Source organism: Mytilus californianus, unplaced genomic scaffold (genome assembly GCF_021869535.1).
Source record: "Mytilus californianus isolate M0D057914Y unplaced genomic scaffold, xbMytCali1.0.p SCAF_15, whole genome shotgun sequence".
NCBI classification, from domain to species: Eukaryota; Metazoa; Mollusca; class Bivalvia; order Mytilida; family Mytilidae; genus Mytilus; species Mytilus californianus.
This window is the reverse complement of record NW_026262637.1, coordinates 12,240,552-12,255,150: the sequence shown is the minus strand read 5'-3', so window position 1 is coordinate 12,255,150 and position 14,599 is coordinate 12,240,552.

Below are 14,599 nucleotides of genomic sequence, written 5' to 3'. Positions count from 1 at the left end.
TTCCGCAAAAAGATATACTAGTACCTGTTATGGTGAGTAATATTATAGCTGAATTGATGGGTATTAGGAGTCTGAGTTTCTTATCTTTGAAAATTAAGCCATAATTTCCTAAGACAAGATAACAGCTGACAAATTACGTTTTTACGATAAGTCTAAATTGGTGAAGTAATTTCAAGGGTATTGTAAAGAAATGTAAGCATCGGATTGATTATTCACTAACGCTTGATAATGAAAATATCTCATCATGCCACTATGATCCAGAAGAAATAAACATGTATCTAATGGCTGAAACCTTTCAGTAGTCGACCTTGATTCTAAGGTGCTCTCCTCCTGTAAAATAAAGGTTACTTTTCAAAATGTAAGACCGAATCTCTCCATGTTGATAATGTACAAATGTTCTGTCGTAGCTTGCAATTCCATTAAAGGTACACCTTTTACTACACCAGATGTGCATTTCGACAATAAACGTCTCTTCAGTGATGCTCGAGGCCAAACAATTTGAAAAACCAAAACTTATACAAACGTTGATGAGCTGATCAAACTAAAAATAACCTAAAGAATAGCCAAATCCGGACAAGGAAGCTAGGAATGCTATTTGGATAAGATCATAATTGATTACCATCATAGTTTTATTGTCATAAAAACAGTTATGGCTGTTATTTTTTTAGAATTAGTAGAAAAGTATTCGAAAAAATGTTGTGATATGACGTCACTGAATGGTAAAAACTAATTGAGAGGAGACAGAATTACAAAATTAAAAAGGGACAATACCTTGACCAACAAGAAAAACACCCATGGAAGGGTTGGTATTTTCTGCTCTACTTGTGGTATACATCGTGTTACGACTGGCAAAGTAAACATTCGGTGATATTACAATCCAGGAAAAGATGCCAGGACTATGACTTAATATGACAGGTGGTTATCTAATATACAGATACTCTATAAAGGTCACATGTACTTTTATGAATGAATGTGAATTCGATTGGCGGGTGATGCATGCATGACAGGATATGATTAATCTGTCGGCACACCTGTTCTAGCTCTTTTTGGAGTTCATGCGTCCATAAACATTTTGAAATGATATAAATAATCTTAATTGCTGCGAAGAATATAAAAAGCAAATCTTTGTGTTGATCGTATGTTCCTACAAACAGCGGGTAACATATGTTGGTTTAATTCACATTTGACACACATACCCACTCACACCCAAAACCCTCTATAGTCTTTCAAAAGATACTCTGAATGAACTTTCAACATCCCTTTTAATGTGGCTAACAGTGAAGTACGAACATGCTCTAAAGTGTGTTTTTGTTTCTATTTCTCTTTAGAAAAAAAAAACCTTCAATATGCAAACTGGTAGATCATTTTGAATTTTTCTCCTTAATTTGACTCTAGAACAAATTTCACACTGGATTTTTTTTTTAGAATTGGAAATTTCAGTTCTTTCTTGAAAATTAAATTCAATTTAGCGAGATCAAAGCAAATGCCAATATAATGTGACGGTCTCGTGTTAATTTTTATTTTCAAAACATGTGGTAGGGCTAATGGATGTTCTTACTTTCCAGTAAACGTGTTTATATCTCTTTAATTGAGTAGAACCATAACTATAATGAGTATTGAACTGGTCACCAAAGGAACATTGCTTACCCAAAACTTCTGACGGATTTACACCCATATTGTTGTCGACGTTAGGCTTCTTACAAATATTGACAATACTATCTGTGAAAATTAACCTGGTAGCATCGAGACCAGAAGACAAAAAGTATAAAACATTAGACAAGCATGATTTAAAAAAAATACCAACAAAAGCAGAATATAGAAATGTGTGCAGTTAACATTTATAACATGTGAATATATTTCCAAATGATTTGTTAAATGAAGGACGACGATGAACAATGGCAACTTTTTGATGTTCTGCTTAATCATCAATTTTAATCAATGTAAAAACTTGTCCATCTACTCTTTAGTCCATCTGAATTATTACATTATTAATTGCACCATTTCAAGAATGAAATGTAACACATTCTGATTTCAGAATATGAACAAGAAATCTCTCTTTGTCGTCTTTTCACCATATTCACAACATGCGACTGTTGGTTGAATAGTTACGATGGAAAACTGGACTATATATGTCCAAACAATCAGTCAGTATCTGGGATCCGTAGCCAGCACGATAATCGTCCAGAAAACAGAATATTTGATATTATTTGTAGGGTAGCTACCAGAAGACCAGTCAGTGGAGTGATGATGGTTTTAAAACATAATATGCTTTAATTTATTAATAAATTAGTAAAGGGTTCAATTTCATATGCATAGCGAGCTCGAGGGTAAAAAACATAATTTGATTTAAGAGCAGATAATAAAATGAAATAATCAAAACGTCATTCTTTTTTAAACTAAAAAATATTTTTGATTTAGACATACCTGTGATTAACCCCAAAACACATATGATAATTTCTTCTTCAAACCAGGAAGATATCTTATAGTTGAAAAAAACGGAAGGAATATAACAAGTTTCGGAAACAATACTTACATTGTTTGCTTGATGATATATAGTTTTGCTGAATAGATAAGTCTTAATATATTATATATATATATATATATATATATATACATAGGTTTGAACGTTGTTTTCAATTTAGACTTGTATATACATATATATATATATATATATAGAGAGAGAGAGAGAGAGAGAGAGAGAGAGAGAGAGAGAGAGAGAGAGAGAGAGAGAGAGAGATGTCTGCCTATGTGCAGTGACAACTGTAAATTATACCTTGTTCATCAGATTTCTTATGATTAAGAGATTAGGAAATACCAGGCGTTATAATATTTATAATTTTTGTTGTTAGTTCATGTCTGTCATATTTCTTTTTCGTAAATTGTTTTTTTTATAAATTAGGCCGTTAGTTTTCTCAATTGAATTGTTTCATATTTTTCATGTCGGGGCATTTTATAGCCGACTATACGGTATGGATTTTTCTCATTGTTGAAGGCCGTACGGTTGCCTATAATTTCCACTTCATTTGAAATTTGGTGGATATTTGTCTCATTGGCAATCATACCACATCTCCTTATTTTTATATTAGCAATAAAACCATTTGTTCTTAAGTTTGATATCAAGATAAATTATTTTGTATGTTTTAAGAAGACAGTTTTTGGCATACACTTTTCAAGGCTTTCAGACATTTAATAATCTGAACACAAAACGGTAAAATTTTCCTGAAAAATTGCAAATGATTTAATTCCGAATATTACTGTTTGAATGCACCATTTGTTTTATAATGTTCCAGGTTTGATTAGTGTATGAAATATTTTGTTGTTGCCCAAAAATTATTCACAGTAAAAAATGTTGGCCCACACATATCTATTCAACACACATATTCTTTTGCTTCGAATACAAAAATGCCAATTGAGCAATACAGATTTATTGAAGTCTAGTTTTTTAAAGGAAAAATATTAAGGGGAGCTGGGTGTGAATTCCATAATATTTCCAAAAAAAAGCTTAACATAATAATAGGCGAATAATTACAACATCATGAAGGCATTTAAAGGAATCAATAAAGTTGCTTGTATTACAAATATTCGCAGTTTTTGTTACAAATTGGTAAAAAAATTAAAATAAAACAAAAACCAAAAGCCAAAAACCAAAAACCAAAAAGAAACAGAATGAATTATGATAAAAAGTTTACATTCCTTAACATTTTTGATGCAATGATAACATTACTTGGAAATTTAGTCGAGTATAGATTCGACAAACGGTTTCATATAAAACGAACGATGGATGCCAAATGATGCCGATAGATCGTATGGCCCCAATGGCCAGAAGGAGAACTCGAAACGAGGAAGTCCCTTTAGATTTTAAACATTCATTTTATATTTCGGACCTTATTTCTATTTCAAAAAACAACGGCAGACATTATCTATTAACCAAGCTCTGTTCTTTACCTATAAATAAATTAAATAAAATTTTAGAGGATTGCAACACAATTTCATATTGCAGTCCTAAGTATGAAATCCTTCAAATTATAATGGCATATTGTTATTCTAAATTGTTTCCCAAAATTGATCGCCCTGAAGATCGTAAAAAACATTTTATTAAAATAAAGTATGCCAATAAAGGTTTTGATTTTGTAAATATTGCCGATATTTTCAACGACCATTCTGTTAAAGAACAAATTCCTGGATATTTTGATAATACTGAACTCCCTCTTATTTGTTATATTTACAAGAAATCTATCCGAAAATTTGTGTTTAATTATAGCCAAGTCTGTAAAGATGTAAATATCAGTGAAAATACACCTCCGTCATGTAACTGTAGTAATTCCGAATACACTTATGGCCCCATTTCCCATGTTATAACAGGAGACCTTAACATCGTTCGCGACCGAGAGTTAAAATTAGTAAAGGACCTAAATATCGTCCCCCGTCAATTATTAATTGGAATGAGTGTCGTAATATCATCCACGACTCACTTCGTGCTTACTGTTTGAAATGGATAAAACGGGAAAAAACTGACAAAAAATCTTTGGACTCTTTTTTTAATTCAGTAATGAAGATAGTTGATATACGTATACAACATTTTAAAGAACATTTCACTCTTAACAACAACCATAAAAATCCTATTTCTCGTATCAAACATAAATTAAAAGAACTAGCCAAGGAATTTGTTTTTGTCCCGGCTGATAAAGCTGCTAATAATATCATTATAGTTTGACGTAAATTTTACATTGAGGTTCTGCAAAAGGAAATCACGAATTCACCTAAATTCCAACTGACTTCATTTTCAGAAAACGATATCTGTAACAAACATAAACTATTAGCTACTTCTTTACAAGCAGAACCAAATACAATGAAAGTCCCAACTATGTACTGGCTTCCGAAGCTACACAAATCACCTTACAAATATAGATTTATTTCGTCTTCAAGTCATTGTTCCACTACTAAATTGTCTATTCTACTTACTAGTACACTTGGTACAATCAAAAACCTGATAATAAATTGTTCAAATAAGGCCTTTGAAAATAGTGGAATTAACTACTTTTGGAGTGTCAAAAACTCGTTGGAAGTACTTGATAAATTGCATGCATATATTGGTGATTTTGAATCTGTTCAAAGTTTTGATTTTTCTACCCTATATACCACTTTGCCTCATATTGTTATTAAGAAAAAATTGACACACCTAATTAAATGGGCATTTAAAAAGTCGGAACGCGAATACATATGTTCAAACTCTTTTAGGTCATTTTTTAGTAGCAACAAACAAAATAGCTATGTCAATTGGATATGCTTTGATACTATATCTGCCCTTGAATTTTTACTTGATTACATTTTTGTTCGCTTTGGAGATTCCGTAAATCGTCAAGTTATCGGAATTCCAATGGGGACTTACTGTGCACCACTTATTGCAGACCTGTTTTTGTATTGTTATGAGTTACAATTTATGACTAAAATCAGCAAAGACCCATCGAAACAACATCTGATACAAAAATTTAACAATACTTTTAGATATTTGGATGATATATTGGCTCTCAATAATGACGACTTCAGTATGTATACTAAAGAAATTTATCCTGTTGAACTTACTTTAAATAAAGTTAATACTAACAATGACCATTGTCCTTTCCTCGATCTTGATATCTATATCATTAACGGGAAGCTTAATAACATGCAGACATCTTATACGTTCGGGTATTTCACATCCAATCTTTTATGGTAATATTCTTTACAAAGCACAAAAATGTCAACATTCACCTCAAAAGTTAACAAAACCTTTAAACATACTTATTAAGAAGGGATATAGTTACGATACTATTGTCAGGTCATTAAAGATTGCATATTTTGGCTTAAATATTGATTCACTTATAGGGTCTTCGCATCGGAATTAAACATATTTATTCTAAAACCAGTTGTTGGCATGACACGGGTTATGTTCTTCTCATATATTTTATGATGGTATAATACTAAACCCCTAACAGGAGGGATTGTGCCTGATATTCATATGATGAAGACATAATCTTTCAATCAGTTTAATTGAGGTCTGGAGCAGGCATGTCAGAAACTGCTAGTAGTCTGTTGTTATTTATGTATTATTGTCATTTTGTTTATTTTCTTTTGTTTCCTATTCTGACATCGGACTCGGACTTCTCTTGAACTGAGTTTTACTGTGCGTACTGTTGTACGTTTGTTTTTTCTGCATTGGCTAGAGGTATAGGGGGAGGGTTGAGATCTCAAAAAACATGTTTAACCCCGCCGCATTTTTGCGCCTGTCCCAAGTCAGGAGCCTCTGGCCTTTGTTAGTCTTGTATCATTTTTAATTTTAGGTTCTTGTGTATAATTTGGAGTTTAGTATGACGTCCATTATCACTGAACTAGTATACATATTTGTTTAGGGGCCAGCTGAAGGACGCCTCCGGGTGCGGGAGTTTCTCGCTGCATTGAAGACCGATTGATGGCCTTCGGCTGTTGTCTGCTCTATGGTCGGGTTGTTGTCTCTTTGACACATTCCCCATTTCCATTGTCAATTTTATTCTTTCTAATGATATTTTGTTGAGGTACTTAACACTTTCTACAACCGGAAATATATATGAAATTTTATGGCACAGAAAGTTTGAATTCTTGCGCCAAAAAATATTTTACTTTTCTTCATATGCTATGTATATCTCTATGCTCTCTCCATCCTGTCAAATACTAAATGCCATATGCCATTCACTGTCTGAGTATACGTTTGGTATTGAACGTCGTGTGTTATCCGCACAATTAAAAAGTTGGCATGCAAGCTTTAAAGTTGTGAAATAAAGTTCCAACGTTGTTCGAAATCCGTTGGTTGTGTACCAATTGACATTTTAGTCTTAGAGAAAATAGTTGAAATTTGGCTTTTGAACTAGGTTTCAGTAACTAGCTTAAAAAACTAAAAACCTGCAAAATGTGGTTGTCACAAGCCAGTGGTTGTCGTTGTTTGGTGTCTGTCATATTTGTATTTAGATCATTTTTGTTGTATGAATCAGGTCGAATTATATTCTTATGTTTAATATTGGCCTTTATGGGTGTTGCTCATTGTTAAAGGCAACACGGTACCATGTAATTGTCCACATCTTTGTCCTTTGGGAATCAGTACTCATCAGTCATGTTTTAAAAAAAAAATTAGTCTAGATTGGTTATTTTATCTTGTGAAATTTAGTCAGGCAAACGTATATATTAAGGGGGATATATAAGAGGCAATCGTAGCTAGAACATAGATGCGGCGATACCAATCGGATATTCAAAACTCATAAACTGACAACTCCATGGCAAAAAAAGACTTAAAACCGACACACAGACAAACATTATCTAAACGAGTAAATCTATTTGGAATAGACTAATCAAACAAGTCGATGCTCTCCGAACGGAGCACCATCGGTTTGTCGATGGGATAAGGGCATTCCAAGCATTCAGGATCGAAAGATCTTATACCAAAAAGAAGTTGCTAGTGAGATAAGATTCAGATAAAAGTAAAAAAGGCAAAAGTTCAAAATGTTGCTTAAACTTGTGTACTTGAATATCTGTTAATATATGATTTAAGAAGCATACTATACTGTTACACCACTATCCCAGGTTTAGGGCAGGGTTTGCACCTCAAATAGTTTAACCCCGCTATATTCTATATGTGCCTGTCCCAAGTCAGGAGCCTGTACTTGAATGGTTGTCGTTTTTTGCTGTTTCTCATATTTGTTTTTCGTTTATTGTTTTGCATAGTTTGTTCTTAGGTTGTGCCGTTCTAATATTTGTTGTTTGTTTATTGTTTTGCATACTTTATATAAAAAAGACGATGTGGTATGATTGCCAATGAGACAACTCTTCACAAGAGACCAATTGACACAGAAATTAACAACTATAGGTCACCGTACAGCATTGTTCTTATGTTGTGCCGTTAAACCACTGTCCCAGTTTAGGTGAAGGTTTGGCGCCAACAAACTAGTTTAACCCTGCCACATTCTGTGTGTTTCTGTCCCAAGTCAGGAGACTGTAATTCAGTGGTTGTCGTTTGTTGCTGTATATCATATTTGTTTTTCGTTCATTTTTTTTGTACATAAATCAGGACGTTATTTTTCTCGTTTGAATTATTTACATTTGTCATTTCGGGACCTTTTATAGCTGACTATATGGTATGGGTTGTACTCATTGTTGAAGGCGACGGTGACCTATAGTTGGTAATTCCTGTGTCATTTGGTCTCTTGTGGAGAGTTGTCGTCTCATTGGCAATCATACCACATCTTATTATTTTTATATGTTGATGATAACCATTTGCAAAAGAGAGGTGAAAGATACCAAAGGGACATTCAAACTCATAAATCGAAATAAACTGACAACGCCATGGCTAAAAAAGAATCAGGCAAACAGACAAACAACAGTACACAAAACACAACATAGACTGAGCAACACGAACCCACCCAAAAACTGTGGGTGATCTCAGGTGCTCCGGAGGGGTAAGCAGATCCCGCAATCAAGTAATTGCTTTATAAACTAATCGATTAAATATGCATTCATCTGATATTGAACTGAAGATGTGACCCTTCTTAATAATATGCAGTTACTAAGGAAAACGGATGTCCAAAATCCGATTGATGGCATTCCTTGTCCACTTCTATTGAATCTGCAACGTATGATAAGAAATACGTTTAACGTCTTATAAATAATCACTATTACTGCATGTACTGTGTCAGGAACTGCCAGAACAGAGTCAGGACCCACCAACACACCAACACGGAATTAGGACGTATCTGAACTTTTACAATGCACAATCTTTAGACATTGCTATGGTTTTTCACAGGATGATTATGTCGTGTGAGTTTAAGTATAGAAAGTGGACTTTTTTCGTTCCAGATGTTCTGAATATTTGCACTTTTGTGTTACGCATACTGAAGCAACATAGAGTGTCAATGTTGTAGTGGATTGTCTTTGAACCCACAAGAAACAATATTAAAACATTTAAACTATTTCCTTTCACCTGTAATCTAGAAAACGTCAAAATCATTCTTTTCGCCTTTGTTTACATATTTTCAACGATCACCAGGACAAATCAGGGACAAAGCATCAAACAAAACATTCGCTTGCAGGACAACCTACCAACTGTGTTTTTTTATGATTGCTGCAGCAACAGTTGGTATTCTGTAACCTCATTCGTCATTTTATAAAGTTTGTTTAATTATATTCTGAATCTGTTTATGCGTTCCGTGACCTAGGAGGATTATTCATCGTTAAACCGTATAGAATGTCAAAACATCGTATCATCGTTACCTTTCCATTTCTTACACGTACCTCGAACTGAATACTGCAAGGTCATCTCAGTACGGTGTCTACCGGAGAGCATTCTGAGGACAAACGTCATCTAGGACACAATTCGTGGCTAACCACAGAGTTAGTTACATTTATAACTTTGTATTTGATGCCTTCAAATCGTTCTTCACATAACTGAACTCTTTTATCCGTGATATACTGGAAACTTCACTTTTAATAACTACAGCTTTATTTCGCATTCTATGGACTTTGCTATTGTCTACACTTGACATTCATACATCATAACATTAATTGAACACATTGTAAAATTGTATTTTTTTTGTATTTTCAGCTTTTTACCATTTGTTAGATTGGTTTGGGAATAAATTATCAGCACCTGATAGTCTTATTGCTTGAGCCAAATCGTTGGTTATGCTTAATGGTCAGGCCATTACAGTTGCATAATTGTCGCAATTGTAGATTAATACATTGATTGTCATTGTTAACTAATAAAAAATGAGCCCACACTTCGAGGAAAAAATGAAATTGTAGGATTAACGACTTGAATTTAAATATCCAGGAATTTGAAAAACTTTACATTTATTTTCCTTGCTATAGGTAGATAGGAAGATTTGTTCGCCCGTGAAAAAAAAATTTGACGAGGTTTCGCCCGTAGTCTCACCAATTTCGCCTCCGTGTTCCTTCTTTTAGATACGCCGACGAGTCAAACCAATAGATTGTGCATCTTAAATATGTACCTAACATCTGTGTGAGCCAGATATGAACACAATGTTACTTAAACAAGTCATGAATGCAAGATTTTCAACCTAAGCCATATTCTAACAAACCCACAACAAATGTGTTATCCTGTCGAAGGCCTGATGTGGACTATCGAGTGTTAAGACGACACCACAATAAATATTGACTCTTATGAGGTCTGGATCACGTGTAACAATTCATACTTTCAAAATTGTTTGTTTTTTTAAGAAGAAAATTACTGATATGAAAATAAAATTATGAAAAATTCAAAACAGTTTTAACTTTTCGAAATTGCGATGCTCTACATGAAATGTTCGAACTAAAAAATGAAAACTTTTATTCGTTCAGTAACCATCAAAAGTCGGCATAAGCGGTCTGCCTGAAATTGTTGTATTATTAGGATATGCTGCTTTGTTACTTTTAAAATTTTATGAAATTTCTTAATTGTTTGTGTTTGATCCCCAGAGGGGACTGGGGAAAAGAAGTATGGTCACTTTGGTCTTCCTCCGACCGACAGAAAAACCCTCGCCAAAGTTGTGCGTCCGTTAAGTTGTGCAAAATGTATAAGTACGCAGCCATATCCAGTCAGAATGGGGATGTTAATTCCGATGACCGTGTAAAGAGAGTGCCACGTTCTCTGCACGTTTAGAACCCTTGCAACAACTCTTTGAGTGCCCATAAGTGGTCTGTTACAAGGCAAAATTCCTGTCCCTATCCAATAGATCCTCATTCTCCAGTGTCATTCCAATTTTCCCCGACCTGCATCTCGGATGGCCTCTATTACCTATTGTATTAAATGTTAATTTGTTCTCGTCCTGAACATCCATGAGATATTTTCCAGTGGACGTTGAGACCAACAACCAATCAATTAATATAGTCTTTTTCTATAATGAGACAATGTCATTTCATGGAATCCACACTGGTATGCGTATGTTTAGATCGATCCAACATGTCTCCTCCCAGGTAAAGACTGTTCACATCCTGTAAATTAAAAGTATTAAAAGTACTTTCTTTTTAATTTGACCTGTTGATACTATTTGTTATGCTTTTTTGTGTTTTAATGTTAACATGGATCTTGTCTATATACCAGTTTTGATTATTTGGTATTACTACTAATTTTCACTTCTTCGTACTATGAACATCACAATTATTTCATTTCTCCTTAAATACTATACAGGAAGTTTTATCTAGCACTTATTGTATAGTTTTATTGTTGATATTCACCCCATATGTACCAAGTGTTAAAATAGTTTTATTGATATTAAAGAAATTTCTTGGTATTCCTAAACGGAAGATTTTATACACACAGAAGAAGAAGTATACTTGACAACAAAATTATTTTCATTTACCTGTGTATAATATGACGCAGGTTTTTTCAAAAGTGATGATTTTCTAAATATTGTTTAACATTTCACAGTGGTATCATACTTTAACTTTGTGTAAACCTGTTTATTTACTTTTGACCTTAATTATTTATCCCTTATAATTTTTATTAACTATGTATTTGCGTTCAGGTATCACAGATCAAATTTATTCGTTCATTGATTATTAATTTACGTTTTTTGATTGAGTTAAGCCTTCCAATTGATATTTTATAGTGTGTCTTTCTATGTTATGATGTTATACTATTGTTTCAGAAAAGGGAGAAGGTTTGGTACCATTTAAACGTTTAATCCCGCTGCAAATGTTTGCACCTGTCCTAAGTCAGGAATCTGATGTACAGTAGTTGTCGTCTGTTTATGTAGTTCATACGTGTTTCTCGTTTCTCGTTTTTATATAGATTAGACCGTTGGTTTTCCCGTTTGAATGGTTTTACACTAGTAATTTTTGGGCCCTTTGTAGCTTGTTGTTCGGTGTGAGCCAATGCTCCGTGTTGAAGGCCGTACCTTGACCTATAATGGTTTACTTTTATAAATTGGTACTTTGATGGAGAGTTGTCTCATTGGCACTCATACCACATCTTCCTATATCTATTTGCATCGATCCGTTGAGATGCAACATGTCTGTGGTCAAATGAAGACGTCTCACTTCACGTCATTTTATCAGTAATATCATCATTTATCACAGTGCGCAGACAAATTGGGTCCACCCAAACATTAGTATACCGGTGTACATTCTATACAATGATTAAAGTCTTATAAAATGGCTTAGGCAAATCTAACAAAAACAATACAGCAAGTTTGAGGCAAAACAAAAACAATAAATAATGGAGGCGTTGACACGGTAAAAAGAGAAGGAAGATATATGTACATATTGGGCAGACATAAACCAAGTCTTTTATAAATAGACAACACCATACCTCCTAAAACGATGTAAAGGTAAACAATAATAACAAAACACTACACAGAGAAGTCATGATTGAGTAGCAATAACTTATCAAAAACATCTCTTTGTAAGTATGCATCCTCCGCCATGCGATGCCACACTCAGCCAAAATGCTATTATATGCAATAGGAGAAAATTGGTATATGTACTGATCAAACGATTTTCTGGTATCTAACATTCAAAGACCTCGTCATGTTTATTGTTAGTTTAGACCCAGAAACATCGTATCGGTCAACAAATTCATGATGAGGACCATTAAACTGGTAAAGAGTCGATTTCATTTTTTTCCTCTAAATCCTGCTTGAGCTTGTTTTTACATCAGGAGCTGATCCCTTTTATAATATCAGTATGATGGAACCATGCATGCACGTCACGTATCAACATAGATATGTAAAAGACGAACGATGAAGTAGAGGAAAGGTAATTGCCTCAAAATTGGAAGTTGACAAAAGCTCATGAATCAGTTTTGTCTCTCAATTTATTAAACTCATTTCAAATTAAAGCTAGTCATTGCAAAAGTCATAGACAGGGTAGTTTGAATAATCTTTTTTTTATTTTGCATTTTGCTTTTACGACATATGGTGTAATAGACAGGTTTGTGTGTACGTAATAATATTAACGTTGCCAATTTTACCGCACCAGATGTGCATTTCGACAATAAAAATGAAGAGCTTATAAACCAAAAAGGGACAAAACGTATAGTCAACGCCGAGTAAGGGATCAGAAATTTGCATAAAACGGGTTTTATTTTACATTCTTTAACCGTACTATGTCAGGCTATCTGGACAATGTTTTTTGTTGTTTGTAATTGTTTATGCATCTTTTTAACGCATGTTTCTTTTATTTGTGATTGATGAGTTTTTGTTCTGTATAATATTTGGGAAATGTCTGTTATCCGTTTCATGTACTATAAAATCAGAAATTATTGCGATTTTTTTTTTTTTTATTAAAGCGAATACTGCAAGTGGGAGAGTATTGCAATAATAAAAAGTCGCATTCCGATATCCGAAACATATAACTATATGCAGATTTTTTTTCTGAAATCGCAATCATTAATCTATCTCACATTTTTGTCCTTCTTTCAAAAACCAAAAAAAAATAATAAATAAATGCACGCAATAATTTCTGAATTTACATTTATATTTTGAGTAAATGGTAATAACAGCATTGATCTCAAACTTTGTCTTATCTTTGGGGCAGTCTTTAATTTTACTAAGACGTACTGGATATAACGGAGACAGTATGACAAGACCACCTATGTGACCCATTGAATTCAGAAATCAAAAAGTTTTATAAATCTAACAATTGACACATTTTAGGTGTTCAGTCTGTCAAACATCGATTTTAATGTTTTTGAGTTTTGTCTCACATATTTGCGTTTTGTCTTTAAACCTTTTGCACAAATCTGAAACAATGTCAATTTTGTCTGAAACAAGGTAAACAAAAACTATTTTGGGTTGAATATGTCAATTCGACATGTTTTTAACATCACAATGATATCCCAAGTGACCTACGGTGTCCATATTGTACCTGACTGTCCATTTACTAGTTGAAATAAACATTTATTGAAAGACTTGAATATATTTCTATTTTTTTCAGTTTTGCGGCAAAATATTAGCTTTATCATTCCTTTTTCTTCCGGAGATTAAAAACTTTTAAATTTTTGTGTGAAATTTAATGACAAAAGCACCTTCCTGAAACCTCTTATTACTTAGCTAATGTACATGACAATAATGTTTACATGTTACTAAATGGATTCCCTAACCTGCTACAATTCTTATTTTCAACACAAGTGTGCTCTTGTGTTATACAGACAAAACACAACAACAAACAAATATGATATAAACACAACTTGCATGTGAATACTTCACCATTGTGTATTTAACAGTAAAGAAACTACAATATTTGCACAATGGTTCTTTATATTCGTGTCTAAACAAATTGTTTATATTTGGTCTTAAATGATGGAAAGCTATGTCTGAATCAAAGCTACAGTTTACATAACGTGTGTATTTTTTCGACATTGATAGTATCTGTGTTCTCAATTTCTCATTCATTTGTTCTTCTATATGCTATTATAATTCATTGTCATATTTTCAACACGGCTAGGTATGCTGATAATTAAGTTATTATCATAAAGATAATAACTGGAATGTTTGACAACGGCAGTAAATTTGTCTTTGTCATTTAAAACCGATTGACTAATAAGATTATTTAAAAAAAATACTTTTTTTTCAAACAAAAATATATATAAACGAAAATA